The sequence below is a fragment of the Petaurus breviceps genome, unplaced genomic scaffold, assembly GCF_028583685.1.
Source record: "Petaurus breviceps papuanus isolate PSGF00001 unplaced genomic scaffold, PetGlider_PUasm1.0 90723, whole genome shotgun sequence".
Lineage (NCBI taxonomy): Eukaryota > Metazoa > Chordata > Mammalia > Diprotodontia > Petauridae > Petaurus > Petaurus breviceps.
The window spans coordinates 4,409,534-4,428,364 of record NW_027187323.1 but is presented as its reverse complement, the minus strand read 5'-3'; positions in this window follow the sequence as shown (position 1 = coordinate 4,428,364).

Below are 18,831 nucleotides of genomic sequence, written 5' to 3'. Positions count from 1 at the left end.
ACTTATGATGTACACATATGCATATGTCTCCATCATCTGTCTATCATATATAGCATGCTTTGTCATCAGTCTTCTGGAATTGTGGATGGTCATTACATCCTGGTTTCTTATAGTTTTTAAAGTCTATTCTTCTGTGTTACCATTGCATAAATTGTTCATTTTTTTTTCAGTTTATAAGAGTTCTCAAAAGTTTTCAGCTTTATAATATAGATGTGATGGTACAAATAGTCATTTTGCTCTGCTTGTTTTATTTTGAATTAGTTCATTTAAATCCTTGAACATCTTTTCAAAATCATCTATTTCCTCCTTTCTTACAGCAAAATAGCTTTCCATCACAATCATATACCACAACTTATTCAACCATCCCGCAATTGATGAACATCCCATAATATCCCTCTTTCTTACCACCAAAAAAAGAATAGGTGTAAATAATTTGTACATAAAGGAATTTTTCCTCTCTTTCATCTCGTTTGGCCTAATAGTGGTATAGCTGGGTCAAAGAACACACAACAATGTAGAAACTTCTTGTGTAAAATTCCAAATTACTTTTCAGAATAGTTGGACCCATTCACAGGTCCATCAGGAGCATATCAACATTCCTGTTTTCCCAAAGCCCTTCCAAGCATGTTTCATTTTCCTTTTTTGAAGGAAAAAAACAACTTGGTGAAGGAAAACAACTGAACAACTTGAGAATTCTGATAGATTTAGTGACCAACCATGTCTCTACAGGACTGATGCAGTGATGGAGTCAAACTACCGAAAAGAGAAATACGTTTTTTTTTTTTTGTATGTATACTCTATGGATTAATTTTGTTAGGCTATGCTAACTTTTTCAAATCTCAATCTTTTTTTTTTCTTGTTTTTTTATATTGAAGGAAGGAGCTGAAGGTTAGCAAGTAATGATGACAAAAAAGAAAAGAAGACCATTGGAGCATATTTAAATGTAGGAAAGAGAAAAGAAGAAAGTACAAACAACCAAGAGAGTTTTGAAAGTAATAAATAGAATTCATTATATGTTGTTTTAATCAAGTAGCATGACACAAGTTCATGTTTTCATATATAATCATCGTGCTGTGCTGTGATTATCAAAATGCTCATATTTTTATGTTTTAATTCAGAAGAAAATATGAAATTAAAGCAAAAAAATTGTTAAAATAGAAAAAGCTCTGATTTTTAAGTCAGAGATCCTGGAATTCAAAATTCTACCTCTCCCATTTGCTATCTCTGTAAACAAAGTCAGTCTCTTTTGACCTCAGTCTTCTCATTTCTAAAATGAGAAAGTTGGACTAGATAACCTCTAAAGACCCTTTTAATTCTAAATCTATGATTCAGGGTTTATATTGGAAATGTAATCAATAAAAAGAATGAACTGAAGTAACTAGCAATACTCATTTCTCAGAGTTAATCAACTTGCTTTCTATATCACAAAGAAAACAGACGTATTTATGTGGAGAAAATCTCAAATAAATAAAAAATGTCTTTGAGGTGATACACTGGCCTGGCATTATGCAAATGAAACCCATAAAAAGAAGGGATTAAATAATGGAAGAGGACAGCATATCATCACACTTAGAAAAATCTCAAATGTACCACAGATATGTTAAATGTGGGTGTTTACAGTCAAATATAATTCACCTTTGTTGGGTTCTTTTTTTTTTTATTTACTATCCAGACAGGCCAAAGATGCCTGTTTATGTATCTTTAGTTCTCTATAAAACGTATCCTGAAGCTCATTAAAATGAAAGGAAGAATCCATGTGTTAGTATCAGATTCTGCTTACTTGGCAGTCAGTGCCTTCTGATAAATCTATGCTTCCCAGATACCTCCACTCTCATTCCAGGGCTCATCTTACAGCAGACAAGTGACACTCTTAAAAAGATGTTTGAATGCCCTTTCCCAGCTGTATTTTTACAAACTCAGGCAAGTGTGTAGATTTATAACACTTCTTTATCACAATGAAAGGGGAAAAGGACTGTGAATAAAAACAGTTGTGCCTATTTTCAGAGCTTGGATATAGATAACCACCTGCATAGCACCAGCCTGATTATCATAATTTGCACATGCTCACCTTGACTTCTCAGACATCACTTGAGGCCCACATTATTAGTAACACAGCTATCTTTTAAATCTCAAAACCCACAATTCTGAGAGAACTGTCAAAGTCACAGCTCCTGGAATGAACCTGGGAACGCAACTGACTCACCTGCCCAAATAGCAACTCTCAAAAACTTTTAAAGCAACTGAAACATAGGACATTGGAATGGCTAAATTGCACTTAAAAAAAAAAAAGACAGTGTTGCTCAAGAGACAAAAAAGACACTAAAAGACAGTTTCAATTCATTCAAGTAGTTGATTCGCTGAAAGAGACAAGGAAAAGGTTATAAATTATAACTTTGATTAAATTCAACAAATTTTTATTAAGGACCTAAATTATTCATAGCAGCTTGGTAGATGAGAAAAGAAAAGGTACATCAACTGGGTAGATCAAGAAATGGTTCAAAGTGATATCTGAGCTGAGACTTGGAGAAGGTAGAGTTTCTAGAAGAGCTAGAAGAGAAAAAAGAATATATACCAGGCTTGGTGCAGAAGTAGGAGTAGAGATAGTGTGTGCAAAGTCACAGAGGTAAGGTAGGAGATGGATATCCTTTCCAGGGAAATGGGAGTAGGTCTGTTTGAATGGAACCTAGAATATGTAAACGGGAATCATAGGAAGTATGCCTACAGAGGTCAGATTGTGAAAGGCTTTAAATTGTCAAGAGTATAAAGTTCGTATTTTATTCTAGAAGAAATAGGAATCACTGAAAATGTGTTTTTTAAAAATATTGTCATAATATAATAGATCTATATCTTAGGAAGTTTATTTTGGCAACTCTGTGGAAGAGAGAGGAAAGTTGCTGGAATTAGAGAGAACAGTTAGGAGATCATTTCAATAGTTTAGGGAAGAGGTGATGATATTAGCCATTCTCTAGTAGATAAGTAGTCAAAGGATATGAACAAATAGTTCTTAACAAAAGAACTGCAAAGTATGCTCAACTATATGAAAGAATTCTCCAATTAACTAATAATAAGAGAGATATAAATCAAAACAAGGATTCACTTTACACCTACAAATTGGAAAAAAGACAAAAAATATCAATAATCAATTTTGGAGGAGTTGCAGAATGATAGGCACATGAGTACATTGTTAGAGAAGCTGGGACATAGTATCATCATTTTGAAAAGCACTTTGTAATCATGCAAATAAAGTGACTAAAATTTCTTACCCTTTGAACCAGAGATTCCATTATTAGGCTTATAGTCCAAAGATGTTATTAATAAGAAAAAAGTTCCCATGTACTCCAAAACACATATATGTGTGTGCATGCATATGTATATGTATGTGTGTATGTACATATGTATGCATGTATTTTTGTAATAGCTAAGAATTGGAACCAAAGTAGATGCCCTTCATTTGGATAATGGCTAAACAAATTGCTGTACATGAATGTAATGGAATAAATGTGTTGTAATAAATGACATGTGTGATGAATTAAGAGAAAGCATGGAAAGCTCTATAGGAACTAAGACAAAATAAAATAAACAGAGCCAAGAAAACACTATACACAGTAACTACAACAATGTAAATGGAAAGAATGACACACCAAAGTATCTAAAATAAACATAACCAAATTATAAAGATAAAACGGGACTTAAATGAAGAGATAGGAGTAGACAGTTCCATCATGGAAGTGAAAGGTCTACAGATATTGCATATTACACATGTTTTCAGACTTGTTCAATTTATCGATCAATTGTGCTGATTTGTTTTCCTCTAAAAAGCTTTATTTGTTATATGAGAAACCTCTCTGGGAGAAGGGGAAAAATACTTAGGATAGCTATGAGGATGTGGGAAACAGAAGATATCAGTAAAAACTTATTTATTTAAAAGTGGTAATGAAGTAGTCAACTAAGCAGAAGGAAGGTGAATACAAGAGACAATGAATAGAAAAAATTTAAAATCGTTGACCACTGACTGGGTGTGGGGTAAAAGGAGAGCAAAGAGCTAAAAATGACACTGGGTAGCATAGCCAGGTGATCAGAAGGGTGATAGTGCTCCCAAAATAAATAGAGAAATTAGGAGTAGTTCAGAATAGAAAGATAATAAGATTTATTTGGACATGCAGAGATTGAAAAGCCTACAGGTCATCCAGTGGAGGTGACCAGCAAATAGCTGATAATACAAGAATAGAGTTCAGGAAAGAAATTTGGGATAGATATGTAGATTTCAGAGTCATCTGAAGAGTCATCACTGAACCCGTGGAGCTGATGAGATCATCAGGAGAGAAAAGAAAAGAGAAACTTCGCTGTAGTACCAAGTCTTGCCATATAACAATATATGTCCCCTAAATCTCTGTTCTATCCCTCTTCTTTTTAAATACCCTTTGAGAAAATAATTGAATTTGAGTGGTTGAGGTCAGAATCCAGATATCTAGAGAGTGAGAAGTGGATGGGAGAGGAGTAAATTAAGTCATTGAATGTAGATGTAGTTTTCTATGTATCACAAGTGAAAGGCAAGAGATAGGACAATAGTTTAAGTGGCTAGCAAGTACAAGAGAGGATTTTTTGTTTTGTTTAAGAATAGGGAGGACATGGTTGTAGCTGGCAGAAAAGGAGCTGGTAAATAAGCAGAAATTCAAGATGAGAGAAATAAAAAGTGGTTGATTGAAGGCATAAGCTCCCAAAAGGAACAGGAAGGGAAAATCTCAAATAACAGTGGGAGGTAGGTATTATCTTATCTTAATTTTATTGATGAGGAAACAGACAGATAAATAGAGGTTAAGTGATTTGTCCAAGGTAGCATAGCTAAGTAAGTGTTTGAATCAGCATTTAAATTCAGGTCTCCCTGACTCCAAGTCCAGCATTCTTTCCACTTATCTTTTCTCATTATCAAATAGTAAAGGAAAAGAGATGATGCAGAAAGGTTTTTGAGATGTAGAATGATGGAAAAGAGTAAACATTTAAGAATAACTTATGTTTTCCAAGAAAAATAAACCATGGGGTTTGATATTTTAAAAGTTATTATTATTATTATTATTATTATTATTATTATTATTATTATTATTATTGATTATATAGTACTTTAAGCTATACAAAGTACTTTACCCAACTAATCTCACTTTGTCCTCAGAATGACTCTGGGAGGTAGGTGCTATTATCCACATTTTACAGATGAATACTGAGGCAGACAGAAGTTAAGTGACTTACCCAAGATCACTCAACCAGGAAGTTAAAAGAAGGGAATGTGTATTTATATAGTGCTTACCATGAAGCACTTTACCTCTAAGATCTCACTTGATCCTCACAACAATGCTATGAGTTAGGTACCATTATTATCTCCATTTCATAGTTGAGAAAACTGAGGCAGAGGTTGTGTAGAACTGTGTTAACATAGGTAATAAGTGTCAGAAACTGAATTTAAACTCAGAAATTCCTGTCTCCAGGATCAGAGCTCTATCCAATGTGCTAACTATCTGCTTCTAGCCAGGAAGTGTCTGAAGACAGATTTGTACTCAAGTCATCCTGATTCTAGGTCTATCATTCTATTCACTATGATACTTAGCTGAGAATAAATAATATAAATTGTAGTTGGGTATATATAGCCAGCAGAAAGGGAACAACTGGGCACCAGTGTGAAATTGATCCCCCAGAAGCAGGAGGGGTGAGATAGAGACCTCATATTGAGGTCTCTCTGCTAGTGAGATCTGGACATATGGGGCTCAGTTTCTTGTAAACTGACCTTGGTTCTAATTCCCACTATGAGAAAGAGATGACTGAGTATCCAAGGATTATAGAATAATTCTTTGAATAAAAGATTCATCATATCTCTTCAGAAGAATCTGAAATCTATAGGTTCAAATAAGAGATTCTGTTATGCCACATTGCTTCAAAAGGAAGGAGGCATGATGTCAAAAAGGAGTAATAAGGGGATGGCTAGGTGGCACAGTGAATAGAGCACAGACCCTGGAGTCAGGAGGACTTGAGTTCAAATCCGGCCTCAGACTCAACACAAAAACTAGCTGTGTGACCTTGGGCAAGTCACAACACCAAATGCCCTCCAAAAAGACAAAGAAAGGACTGATAAATGAGAGAAAGGAAAATGAGCAGGATGTTTTTCTGGTATGATTTATACTGTACCCTGCTGTCTCCATTTAGGATAAGTATTCCTAAGAATAGGTTCTAGAGACTTCTAAAAGGAGTAAGAAATAAGATAAATAGACAACAAATGGCATAGCAACTAACTTCTCAAAAGAAAATCTAGGCTAAGTGTGGAGACACATGTCTGTAATCATCACTATGGGGGAGGCCAAGGCTGGCAAATCTCTTGAGCTAGGAGTTCTGAGATAGTATGTGTTAAGTTAATCAGCAAGTTTTGCATTGATATGGTAAACCTCCAGGAACAGAGAGCCACTAGGTTATTTAAAGAGGGGTAGACAAGGCTAAGTCAGATAATGAAGACAAGCAAAGATTTCATGACAATCAGAATGGAACCTGATGCTTGATTGACCCCTGCACTTGGATTCTGAACAAGATAGGGAGACACAGGAAAGGACAGAAGGAAAAAGAGAAGGAATGGGGGATGGAAGGAAGGAAGAAAAAGGGAGGAAGGGAAAGAAGGAGAGAATGGAGAGGGAAAAGAAAGGGGGAGGGAGAGAGACAGAAAAACAGATAGAGGAAATCTAAATCAATTACAAGAAGACATTAATATAATTAATGGTAGGAGACTTTACTATGTCCTTCTTAGAACTAGACAATTCAACAGAGATAAATACTGAGCTGAATAAATTGTGGATTAACTATATTTGACTGTCCTATTGTAATATCCAAATAGAAACATTAAAGAATACACTTATTTCTTGGCATTCCACAGTACTTTTACAAAAATTGATCTTGTGCTAGGATATAAAAGAATAATAAAAAAATTTTTAAAAAAGCAAACACATTAAGCACATCCTTGATAGGCCATAATATTACATAATTCATAATGGATGAAGAAAATCTGAACAGGGGCGGCTAGTTGGCACAGTGAATAGAGCATTGGCCCTGGAGTCAGGAGGACCTGAGTTCCAGTTTGGCCTCAGACACTTAACACAAAACTGGCCATGTGACCTTGGGCAGTCACAACCCCAATTGTCCTACCTTCCCCTCTCCAAAAAGAAAAAGAAAAAAAAGAAAATCTGAACAAAAGATCTCAACTTAAATGGAGACCGAATGATTGCATCCTAATAATGATTGGTTCAAAAAACAAATCATAGAACCAATAATCATTATTTAAAAAATGAAACAGTATACAAAAACATTTAGGACCCATTCTTAGAAAAAACTGACTTGATTTTTCATTTTATTACATATAGGAGTTCCTGATAAGGAACTTCCTCTACCAATGAAGATCAGCAGATTTTCTGGAAATGATAGTCTTAGTGAGTTGCCTGGGGAGCTGAGAGATCAATTGACTTGTTTAGGGTAGCTCAGCCAGTTTATGCCAGAAATGGGACCTGAATTTCTGTTGTTGAAGTCAGTTTTCTGTTATGCCACATTGCTTCTCCTTTGAAAACTTACATGAACAAAAGAAGATAAACAGAGAATTAATTAACTGAGTATGCAATTAAAAATAATTGAACATAAACAAATCAGCAACTTAAGATACTCATATAAAAGAAAAAAAATCTAGAAAATTAGAGAATAAATAGAAAACCCCCAAAATAAGGATTATAGAACTGTTAAAGTAAAATAAAGATTTTTTTAAAACCAAACAAAATCAGTACGCCATTAGCAATGTCAATCATCCCCCCCCCAAAAAAAAAGAAAAGGAAAGAGAAATCAAATTATCAGTTAAAAAGATGGATAAGATGAATTCATGACAGAGAGAAAATAAAAAGAATTATCTAAAACCACAATTGCAACAAAACTGAAAAGCCAGAGAAAATTACAAGCATCCACAAAAATATAAAATAATCAAATTTAAAAATAAGAAATTTAGATCTTAATTCAGTCCAGAAAAAAAGTGAGTAAGTCATACATGAATTGCCAAATTGGGGTGGTGGGATACCAAGCAGCTAGATGGTATAGGGGATAGAGTGCTGGGTCTTGAGTCTGGAAGATTCATCTTCCTGAGTTCAAATCTTGCTAGCTGTGTGACTTTGGGCAGGTGACTTAACTCTGCTGGCCTCAGTTTCCTCATCTGTAAAATTTTTAAAAAGAGAAGGAAATGGCAAACCATTCCAGTATCTTTGGCAAGAAAATCCCAAATGGAGTCATCAAGAATCTGACACAACCGAAAATGACTAATAAAAGTGGGAAGATAGGAACCAGCTTCAGGCAGATTTGTAAATTATCTATGTATACATATATACATACATGTATATATGTATACATACACACATATGTATGGAAAATATTTAAAGAACAATGAATACTTATACTACCAAAACAGATGGAAAACATTCTACCAAACTCCTTTTGTGGCCCAAATATGGTCATCATCATCATCATAGCTAACATTTGACTGACCACCTCCACCCCCACCCATTACATTGATAATGGATATAAAAAATTCCAATGATTTTAATCTGGAAAGGGTCAAGGCCTAGTCAGGCTTGTAGAACTTGTAGAAGTCAGAAGCCTTGCAGCCACATGTTGCCCTCTATGTCCTTAAGTGTGGCCCTTTGATTCAGTTAGCACTTGAGGACCTAGAGGGCTACATGTTGCCTCAAGGCGCCAGGATCCCCACCCCTGGCTAGATTATGGGTTTTATTTGGCTTTAGTTGGAAAAACAATGGATTAGATACAAACAATGTGACAAAGCAAAAAGCATAGTCCGCATGGTGGAGAATAAAGGAGAGAAGAAAGATTAAAGGCAGTCTAAAATTATTAATTTAAGTATTATCTCATTCACAGTCTCAAAATGTCTTGTATTTTTAACACCTTGGACTTCTCCTCACTGTAATACCCAGTCTAGAAATCAAACGGAAAATGTTCAAGTCCTGCCCCACCCCTAACTTCTTTGGCAGTTACCTCCATCCAGATGGAGGCTCCAGTCACAATTCACTTCCCTCCATGATTTCTCACCAGTCACTATGTTGGAGTGCTCTCCTATCCTATACACACCCCCACATTCCATTTCTAGAACTAGAATCAAATTAAATCTGATCGTTCCTCGGAAGAGTATACCAACTCTTCTATGGCTGCGTTCGCTTTCCCTGTAACTTTCATTCTTCTTGGTTTTTGCTTATAATCCAAAGAAGTCATAGTCAGAAACAAAGGTCCAGAATACAGCAAAGTATTCTTAGCAGAATTCTTTGTGATGGATAAGAAAACGGCAAAAATATGATTGTTGTTCTCAAGCAGCTCACATTATAATAGAAGAGGTAATATGTATGTAACTGCACAAACAAGACATAATCATTTTAAATGGAAAGTACTTTCAGAAGAAAGTCCTTAAGGTTTTGGGGAGTAGGGGTGTAGGAAATGGAGGTGAGAAAAGCCTCCTCCAGGTAGGATTTCAGATGATTCTGGAAAGAAGCAAAGGAAGCCAGGAGATAGAGGTAAGAAGGGAGAGAGAAAGAATACTATAGCCATTATAGTCAGAAGGTTGTGTTTTCAGTGTAAGCAACAGCAGGTAGACCAGTGTATCAATATCATAGCATTTATGGGAGTAAAGAGTATGAAAACTGGAAAGGTAGAAGGGGACTAATTATTTTTCTTCTTTTTTTTCCTCCTGAAATATGTCTAATGTAGAAATCAGTTTTTTACGACTTCATATGTAAAATGGATATTATATTTTTTGCCTCTCAATGAGTAAGGAAGGTATGAAGGGAAGGAGAGAATTTGGAACTGATAAAATTCTTTTAAAAAAAGAAATTGTAATAACTTTGGAAAGAGATGTTTTGGGTCAATAATAAGGTCAGAAGCCAGACTATAGAGGGTTAAGAAGAAAGGGAGAGAAGAGGAGAGGAAGTGGAGGTACCTATTATAGATGGCCTTCTCAAAGAGTTTAACCACAAAAGACAGGGAGGATATAGAACCGTAGCGAGTGGGGATTGATGGATAAAGTGAGAAGTTTTTGATAATGAGGAACACATGAGCATGTTTGTAGGCAGCAGGGAAGCATCCGATAGACAAGAAGAGACAGAAGAAAAAGTGAGAGAGTGAGACTAATAAAGGGGGAAATCTATGGAAAAAGATATCACATGGGATAATTTGTGCATGTAGAAGGATTGGCCTTGGCAAGGAAAAGGGATACCGCATCATGTAAGACAGGGTTGAAGTAGGAAATGGTAAACAAAGGTCTTGGAACATTGGGAGATGAAGAGAGGAGAAGAGGAAGTTCTTAGCAAATGGCTTTAATTTTTTCAGTAAAATAGGAGTCGTGATTCTCAGATAGAAGGTGAGGGGGGGAAAAATCTATCAGAAGTTTGAGGAGAATCAAAAAGTTTGGAAGAGCCACTGGTGAGTAGGCTAGTGAGTTAATTAGGGAGGTGTAAAAAGATTACCCAGCAGCAGTGAGGTCCCAGTTTGTTATGAAACATAAATTACTAGTGAATTCATACACCATGGTTGCATGCCTTGACCTTGATTTTACCATCATTTACAAATACACCATTTCCGTGTTTATTAACTCAGAAGTTCCCTTCTCTGATCACAATCTATTGTGACATTCTACCTTCTAATACTAAATCCTGTAATCTAATACTAAATACATCCTTCTGCCTTCTAATACTAAACCCTACTTTTCATCCACAACATGATCTCTAATCCTTTGAGCCCTCAGTTCTCTCCCAGGCTACCCTTGCCCTAGTTCACTCTCCTCCTTTCCCCATCTTGACCCCTCAGTGAATCAGTTGAACTCTATCCTGTCCTCTATTTTTTTAAAAAAAATTTATTGATATTATTTTAAATTTATGTAATAAAACAAGAATTTCCATATCATAGTGAAATAAAAAAGATGATCATCCATGAAACTGCATATCAATTATATACAGCTTGCTATTCCTTTTAGTTTTATTATAAAATTATCAGGTAAATTTCTCATTTTCCCTCACCCTCACCCTAGAGATGGCTACCATTAAGCACAACAAATACATGTGTGTGGTGAGGGGGGGGGTCTTGTAAAATCATTCTGTATACACTTCTATTTGTCAGTTCTTTCTCTGGATTCTGATAGTCTTCCTTCATATGTCCTTTGTAATTAAGGTTGGTATTTAAAACAGACAAAATGACTTATTCACTCAAAGTTGTTCTAAAAACAATATTGATGTTATTGTATGTGATGTTCTCTTGGTTCCACCCATTTTGCTCTTCATTATTTTGTTCAAGTCCATCCGTTTTTCTAAGATCATCATACTCATCATTTCTTATAGCACAGTACTATCCCATCACGACTATATGCCATAATCTTTTGCTCCCTTATATCAGCAATAGTGCCTTACCAAGCCTCAGCCTTGAATCATTCCTATCATATGCAGTCTTTACTGCATGCATGTGCTATTGAACATATGTGTAGAAAATCATACTGAGAGGTCAAGAAGAACAAAACATTTTAAAAGTCCATTAGATTTAGCAATTATGAAGTCACTGGAAACTTTAGAGAGAATAGTTTCAGTTGAATGATAAGGTCAGAAGACAGATTGGAAGAGCACTCATTTCGTTTAGATGGCCTTCTCAAGTATAGCTGAGAAGAAGGAAGAGAAATTGTGGGGAGGGAGCAATAGTTAGGGAGGATGGCTGGGTCAATGGAGGTGGGTGGGTAAGCTAGAGCCATGCTTTTTGGTAGCATGGAAGAAATCCGTAGATACGAGGGAATTAAAGATTAGAGAAAAAGCAGGGATAATAGAGGGGGCAATTTGCTGAAGAAAATGAAATGGAAAGAGATCACTTATCAATGCAGAAATGTTTGAATTGGAAAGGAGAGAGAGAGATTGCCTCTTTATGGAACATAAGAGTAAAGAAGGAAGCAGTAAAGGAATGTTGTGAGACCTTATGTGAGAGGAGAGAGTGTTGTTGTCTGTTCAAAGGCAGGCAGAACAGACATTATTAGCCCTTCTCTCCCAATACCTTTCCCCAAGAGAGAGCCTAATTCCTTCCAGGAGATGAAGTAGGAAGTTGGGGCCAGAGGCCACCACTCTGCTCTCCTCATAGAGAGAAGGGGTACTGGACTATAATTGTATCTATCTGCTCCCTTAAGTATCATTTGCCTAGAGAATAAGAATTTCAGACTCAAACGTCTGACCGCTGTTCATTATTGGGGAGACAGGAAACCAAGCTTTATGCCCAAGGCTTGAACCCTTTCCCACCAAATGCCAGTTCCACAATGCACATGCATAATGAATAGCAAAAGAACCCGTTTATTCCATAACAAAACAGAAATCAAAGAAGGTACACATCAAAGAAAAATATATCCGATAATACAGAATTAAGGAGCTCTCACTTTGTGAGTGAGGTAAAACTCAGTTTAACCAAGAGAAAATCCAGATCTCAGCCAAAGGGAAATTCCCTGAGGTCTCTAGTATAGCAAGCTGAGGATATGTGCAATGATGAAGACTCACCACTCCACTCCTGTCAGCTTCTTCCCAGAGGTGTTTCATTTAGCATCCTGAAGTGGTTTTACCTCCTTTCTCAAAGCTATAAAGCTATAAAGACAGAGCCCCCTAAGAGACCAAAGAATCCAAAAGACTCTGAAAACTTGAAAAGACTTGAAAAAAACTCTCTTCTCTCCCACTCTTACTAACTTTGCTCCAGCCCTTACACAGGTGCAGGACATTGTTCTTCACCAATGAAGAGAGAGACCCATTCTGACAGGTTTGGGGATCTCACGGGACTGTGAGATGGTCTCATTTTTTTCCATGTAGTACAAGGTAATGTCCTCAGCTGAGAAGGAAGTATGAGGAGATGCCATGGGAGACTTAAGGAAGGATGAAAAAGTCTGGAAAAGTTACCATGGTGAGTGAGATAACAAATCAATTAGAGATGAATCAAAGGATCACCTTGCTGTTGTGAGGTCACAGTTGAGGTTGTGATAGATTTGTAGTGGACCAGTTCTGCATGGTTTCACAATTTTCTCCAGCTCTGCTCAGCCCCAAGTGAATGGAAACAAAGCAACAGAAAGTTAGGAAGTGATGAAACAGAATGGTGTATATATGTTGTCAAACAATGTTTTTCAGCACTGAAGGTTTTTGCTTAATTGTTTTTCTTGGTCACAAGGAGCTATTCAATCTGCAGGGCAGTAGGAAATTTCAGTGAGAGAAAAATAATCCATTAGATTTAGCAATTATGGATCTGCTTTACATACAACTAAATATTTTAAAAAGAAAACTGTTGAAGAACAACCATAATAACAACAATTAGTGAAATGATGGAGCCTCTGGACCACATCATAGAATGTTGGAAAAGTTTATAATATAATTATTAACTTATAATTATAACCCGATACTTAGAAAGACATGATCAGGTAGTTAGGATTTTTCATTAGAATCTCACTATCCATTAGAAACTGACAGACCACATTCTGCAAATACAAACTCCAAAGTATACTTGAGAATAAACAAATAAACTGGACGAGTACTAGGGTATCATTATAGCTGCTGTTGCCAAAAATGTCCTGAACAAAAACTTGACCCACAAAAATTTAAGAGTAATGTTTTATGTGCAAGCCACCACATCTAATATTTAATCACCAAACTACCTGGAATAAAAAGCTTTCAGAAAGTAAAAGCCTAGGAGAAAAAATGAAAGCCATATGTGAACAGGTGAGGATCCATATCATCTCCATCATCCTATCTACTACTGGTCTGTCAGCCCAAAGATGCTTTCACTGAGTCTATAGGAAATGACTATATCGAAACATCCTATTCATATATAAATGGTATTCATTATGTTAACTTGTACAATCAATTATGGTTGTTGTTATTCAGTTGATCCAATCATGTCTGACTCTTCATGACTTCATCTGGATTTTCTTGGCAAAGATAATGGAGTAATTTGCCATTTCTTTCTCCAGCTCATTTTACAGACAAGGTAACTGAGGGAAAGTTAAATGACTTGCCCAGGGTCACACAGCTAGTAAGTGTCTGAGGCCATATTTGAACTCGTGAAGATGAATCTTCCTGACTGCAAAACCAGTGCTGTCTCCACTATGCCACTCAGATGCCCATACAATCAATTACATAACATAAAATATAAAAGAATAATAGTAGGCAATGTGGTATAATGGATAGAACATTGAACTTGGAGCAGGGAATACATGAATTCAAAAATTGCCTCAAGCCCTTACTTTGTAGCCCTGAAGAAGTCACTTAATCTCTTTGTATCTCAATTTCCTCATCTACAAAATGAGGTGGTTAGACTCACTGAACTCTAAGATTCCTTCTAGCTCTAGATCTACAATCCCATGATAGAAGATGATATTTGCGTCTCATTTTCACAAAAAAAGATGAGAATAAGATGCTGGTGCTGATGATGACAGTGATGATGATGATGATGATGATGGAATTTTAAAAAGCAATCGAATGCTATCAACACTGATTCAATACTCAGTCCCCACGTGTAATGTATAAACCCCTAAAAGGCAGGCACTGTTTGATGTTTGTCTTTGTGTCTGTCCCCAGGCTGGCACTGTGGATAGAACTAGACTTGGAACCAAGAAACCCAGGTTCAAGTCTCTCCTGTGACACACCAATTTTGTGGTGTTGGGAAAATCATTTAACCTCTCAGTGCTCTGTACAACTCTTTAGAATTATAAATTTCCAAAAAGGTACCCACATGAATTGTTAAAAAGATTTCCTCACTCAGGAGTTAGGACAGGTTAAGTCTCTATTCATTTCTCATCCATTTCCACCATCCACCCTGGTGCCTTGAACATAATTGGCATTTAGTAAATGTTTGTTAAATTGGATTAAATATAACTGGTTGGAGACTGAAGTCAAAATTCTAGGCATTCAATTCATATCTAACTAGAGAAAGCAGATCCTTGGTTCAACTGACTTCAGAAACAGAATATTTACATGGAAAATGGGTTACATGATTTTTTATAAATCAGGTTAAGGGCAAGGGGGGTTGTCCTTCATTCTCTAAGACAACCATGACATCAGGAAGATAATGTCATGACTAGCAATTGAATCAAATTTGAGTGAGGGAGGGCTGTGCAAAGTCACCAGCCTCACTTTCTCCTTTGGAGCCATTTGGGTCCAATGGCCAGATATAGATCAGGACAACTAGAGATGACCAAGGAGATGGCAGTGGGAGACCTTGGCCTTGTTAAGCTAAGGTCTTTCTGAGTTCCCACTTTGACTGAGGCAATGCCCATTCAGTGATTAGGCCTTTTAAAGAAGTGAGTGAAGAGGGGAAAAAGTAAGTCAAGGGATGACCCCTTTAATAAATTTTTTTTAAATCAAACTGGAAGGGAAAGACCCTCAGAGTTGTTGACCAAAACATGCTTTCACTCTGAGCCATCAGGGCAGGGACCTATTGTTGGACTCAATGGACTCAATCAGAGTCAAAGTGAATTGGGTTTTAGGCATGGTTTTTGAGAAAGAAATCTAGCCAGTAAACCCCAAGATAACTAGATAAGTTTCAGCCATCAAAAAAGGAGAGGAGGGGAGAGGAGGGGAGGGGAGGAGAAAAGGAGCTGAGATGCCCAACTCGAACTGGCCAGTTGGGTCCCCACTGGGGTAGCATGGACTATTCACAGGTTGTGGTTTGTCCTTCATTCTCAAAGAGGACCATGACATCAGGAAGATGATACCATGACTTGCAATTGAATTAGATTTGAATGAGGGAGGGCTACTCACTAAAAAATGATATGAAAGAGCTTAGGGTTCATCTGGTCCAAACACTTTACTTTATAGATAAGGAATGTAAAGCCCAGAGAAGTTGTGATGAACACACAGGAAGCAAGGGGGAAATTTGGGAGAAAGAAAGAATAGAAATGAGAATGAGGAGGAATGAACTCTCTGCAGCAGACTTTGTTGTATCATCCTCTGACTGGGCTTTGGAGTCTGGAAGAGTCCTTGGGAGTTATGGTCATAACTAAATATTCTATTATTCTACTATGCACACACACACACACACACACACACACACACACATGTTCTTTCTAGTATAAAAAGATGATTATTCACAAGAATGGAAACTAGCCTCTGCCCCATGCTGAAAACTCTTCTAGATTCCTCCCATCAGACTAAGTCATTGTTGTCCAATATATACTCAAATCTTTTGCAATCAAACCTTTATATAGATTTCCCCTTTACCAACCCCTAGTCTTGCTAAAAGAAAAAGATATAAATTAATATAGGAAGTTGACCAATTCTTTGTCAGATTTGGAAGAGAGGAGATTTCTCTCCATATTGAACCACATAAATGGCATTGTGTGACAGATTCTAGGACAACGCTTCCTTGAAAGCCTGAGAAAATTAATAGCTACATGCTTTTAGGAGGGACCTGAGTGCTGTGTAGCTGCAAACCAGTAATGATGCACTTTCAGGAAGGTTGCTGGAGCCCATTCATAAGCTCTCTGCCTCGTGTCAGCAGCAGAAAAACATGCTTTCTATAGAGCTCATCTTCCTGTTAGCCGGGAATCGTATAATTCAACTCTCTGGTGCCTAACATGGAGCAATTGCTTTATATTAGTGCTGCATCATTATGCCCAATGCCTTAAATGTTCACCTCTCTATTTAGGTGCTTTTAGCTTCTAATAAGATTTGTCTGTACAGCTGAATGCTTTGAAATGGAGGCATCATTTGAAAACAGTATTGGATTTAAATTTTCAGGAGGATGGTGAATCAAGGTTTGGGAATAATCTTTGGAGGCTTTGAGAAATGCTGTTTCAAAAGAATTTTGCTTTCTGCCATAAATTTTCCTGCATTTTACTTGACCTGTTTTTATGCTTAATGTTTTCCTGGCATTTTAATTGTCCTATGAATTTGCTGCTTAAGCCAGAAATATGAAGATTTTATCATTACAAGAGTACCCCACTTCAAAATGACACTATAAAAAGGAGACTATGCAAAAATGTTAGGGTAGTTCAAAGTGGGAGGTGATTACTTGAATTAAAAAAAAATATTATCTCATTTCAAAACAATTCACAAAAGAGTTCCTTTTAAAAATGAGTTGCCCTAGGGCTCTAAAAATACTTATTTGACAAAAATTAGGGGAAAAGAGAAAGGAAAAGGGTAGGGAAACCGTAGAAGACAAAAACATGAACAATGGAGATGGAGTGGATAGATAAAGCATTTATTAAGCACTTACTCTTCACAAAGCTTTGTGCTAAGGGCTGAGGAAACAAATAGAAAATTAAGACAGTACCCACTCTCATTTTCAGTCAAATGGAAAAATCCTATGGTCCTTAGGGTACAGTGGTAAAGCAGATGTTAACACCTCTTCTTTAATTTCATTATTTAATATCACTATTCTCAGGGATATTGAGTTGAGAGTCCTGAGCTGTCCCCCTCAGGAAATGAAGGGATAGAGTGGTAAAGATGGTAGTGGCAGTTTGACTTGGTTGCCACACGATGCTTCCTATCTCTCCCTCAGAGTACCCTTCTGCTCCATCTAGTCTGGCATGCCTGAATTGTGTGTGGCAATTGGTTAGTAGTGGGGAATGGAAAGAGGGGAGATACACATCATGTATCGAGCTTAGAATGGAAGATTCTTGAGAATAAGGATTATTCCATTCTTTATCTCTGTATACCCATCACTTAGTGCAGTACCTGGCCCATAGGAGGTGCTTAATAAATTGTTTGATTGTAGAATGCTAGAGTATTACAAATAACTGTCCTAAATTCTACCATGAAGCACCAGGGTTACAAGTTGCCCATTTATAAAGACAAATGTCCACTATACCTAAAATGGTCCACATAAAGAATAAAACTAAGAGAAGGAAACTGACTCCAATACCTCATCCTTTTCATTCTATTATTTTTTGATAAAGGCCTTTCAGAAAACAATGTACATGGCAGCTTGTGCTAGTGCAAAGCTGGGGAAGCAACCTGAGGTGCTAGAGTCAATTGAGTTGCTCCTCTTTATTGAGATTGTTATGAGAGCTGAGAAGGAAAATCATGATATTCCCCATAATTCTAAGTCAATATTTGGAGTCTTAGGGGAAAATAGTTGTTAGATTGGGTCAGATAAATAGACCTTGAACATAATTTCAGGTGGGCTGAATCCAGTGCTAAACAGGGCATTCTTATTCCTGTGTGGAATGATACAGACACAGATTGATGTTCCCACAAATGGTAGTCTCTAATGTCTGTTAATGACAGGAATCTTTCAGATTCCCAAAAGTAATTTTAAGGAACAATTGAGCTTCAGAGTAAGGAAGACAATCTCCTTTCTGGGGCTCAGACTCATCATCTGAGCAAAGAGGGATCATAGAATCACAGCTTTAGAGCTGGAAGAAACTCTCCGTGTCTCTGTCTCTCCCTCTCCCTCTGTCTCTCCCTCTCTCTCTGTATCTCTCTCTCTCTTTCTCTCTCTCTCTCTCTCTCTCTCTCTCTCTCTCTCTCTCTTTCTCTCTCTCTCTGTCTCTCTCTGTCTCTCTCTGTGTGTCTCTCTCTGTCTCTCTCTCTGTCTCTCTCTCTGTCTCTCTGTCTCTCTCTGTCTCTCTCTCTGTCTCTGTCTCTGTCTCTCTCTGTCTCTCTGTCTCTCTGTCTCTCTGTCTCTTTGTCTCTCTCTCTGTCTCTCTCTCTGTCTCTCTCTCTCTCTCTGTCTCTCTGTCTCTCTCTGTCTCTGTCTCTCTCTCTGTCTCTCTGTCTCCGTCTCTCTCTGTCTGTCTGTCTGTCTCTCCCTCTCTCTCTCTCTCTC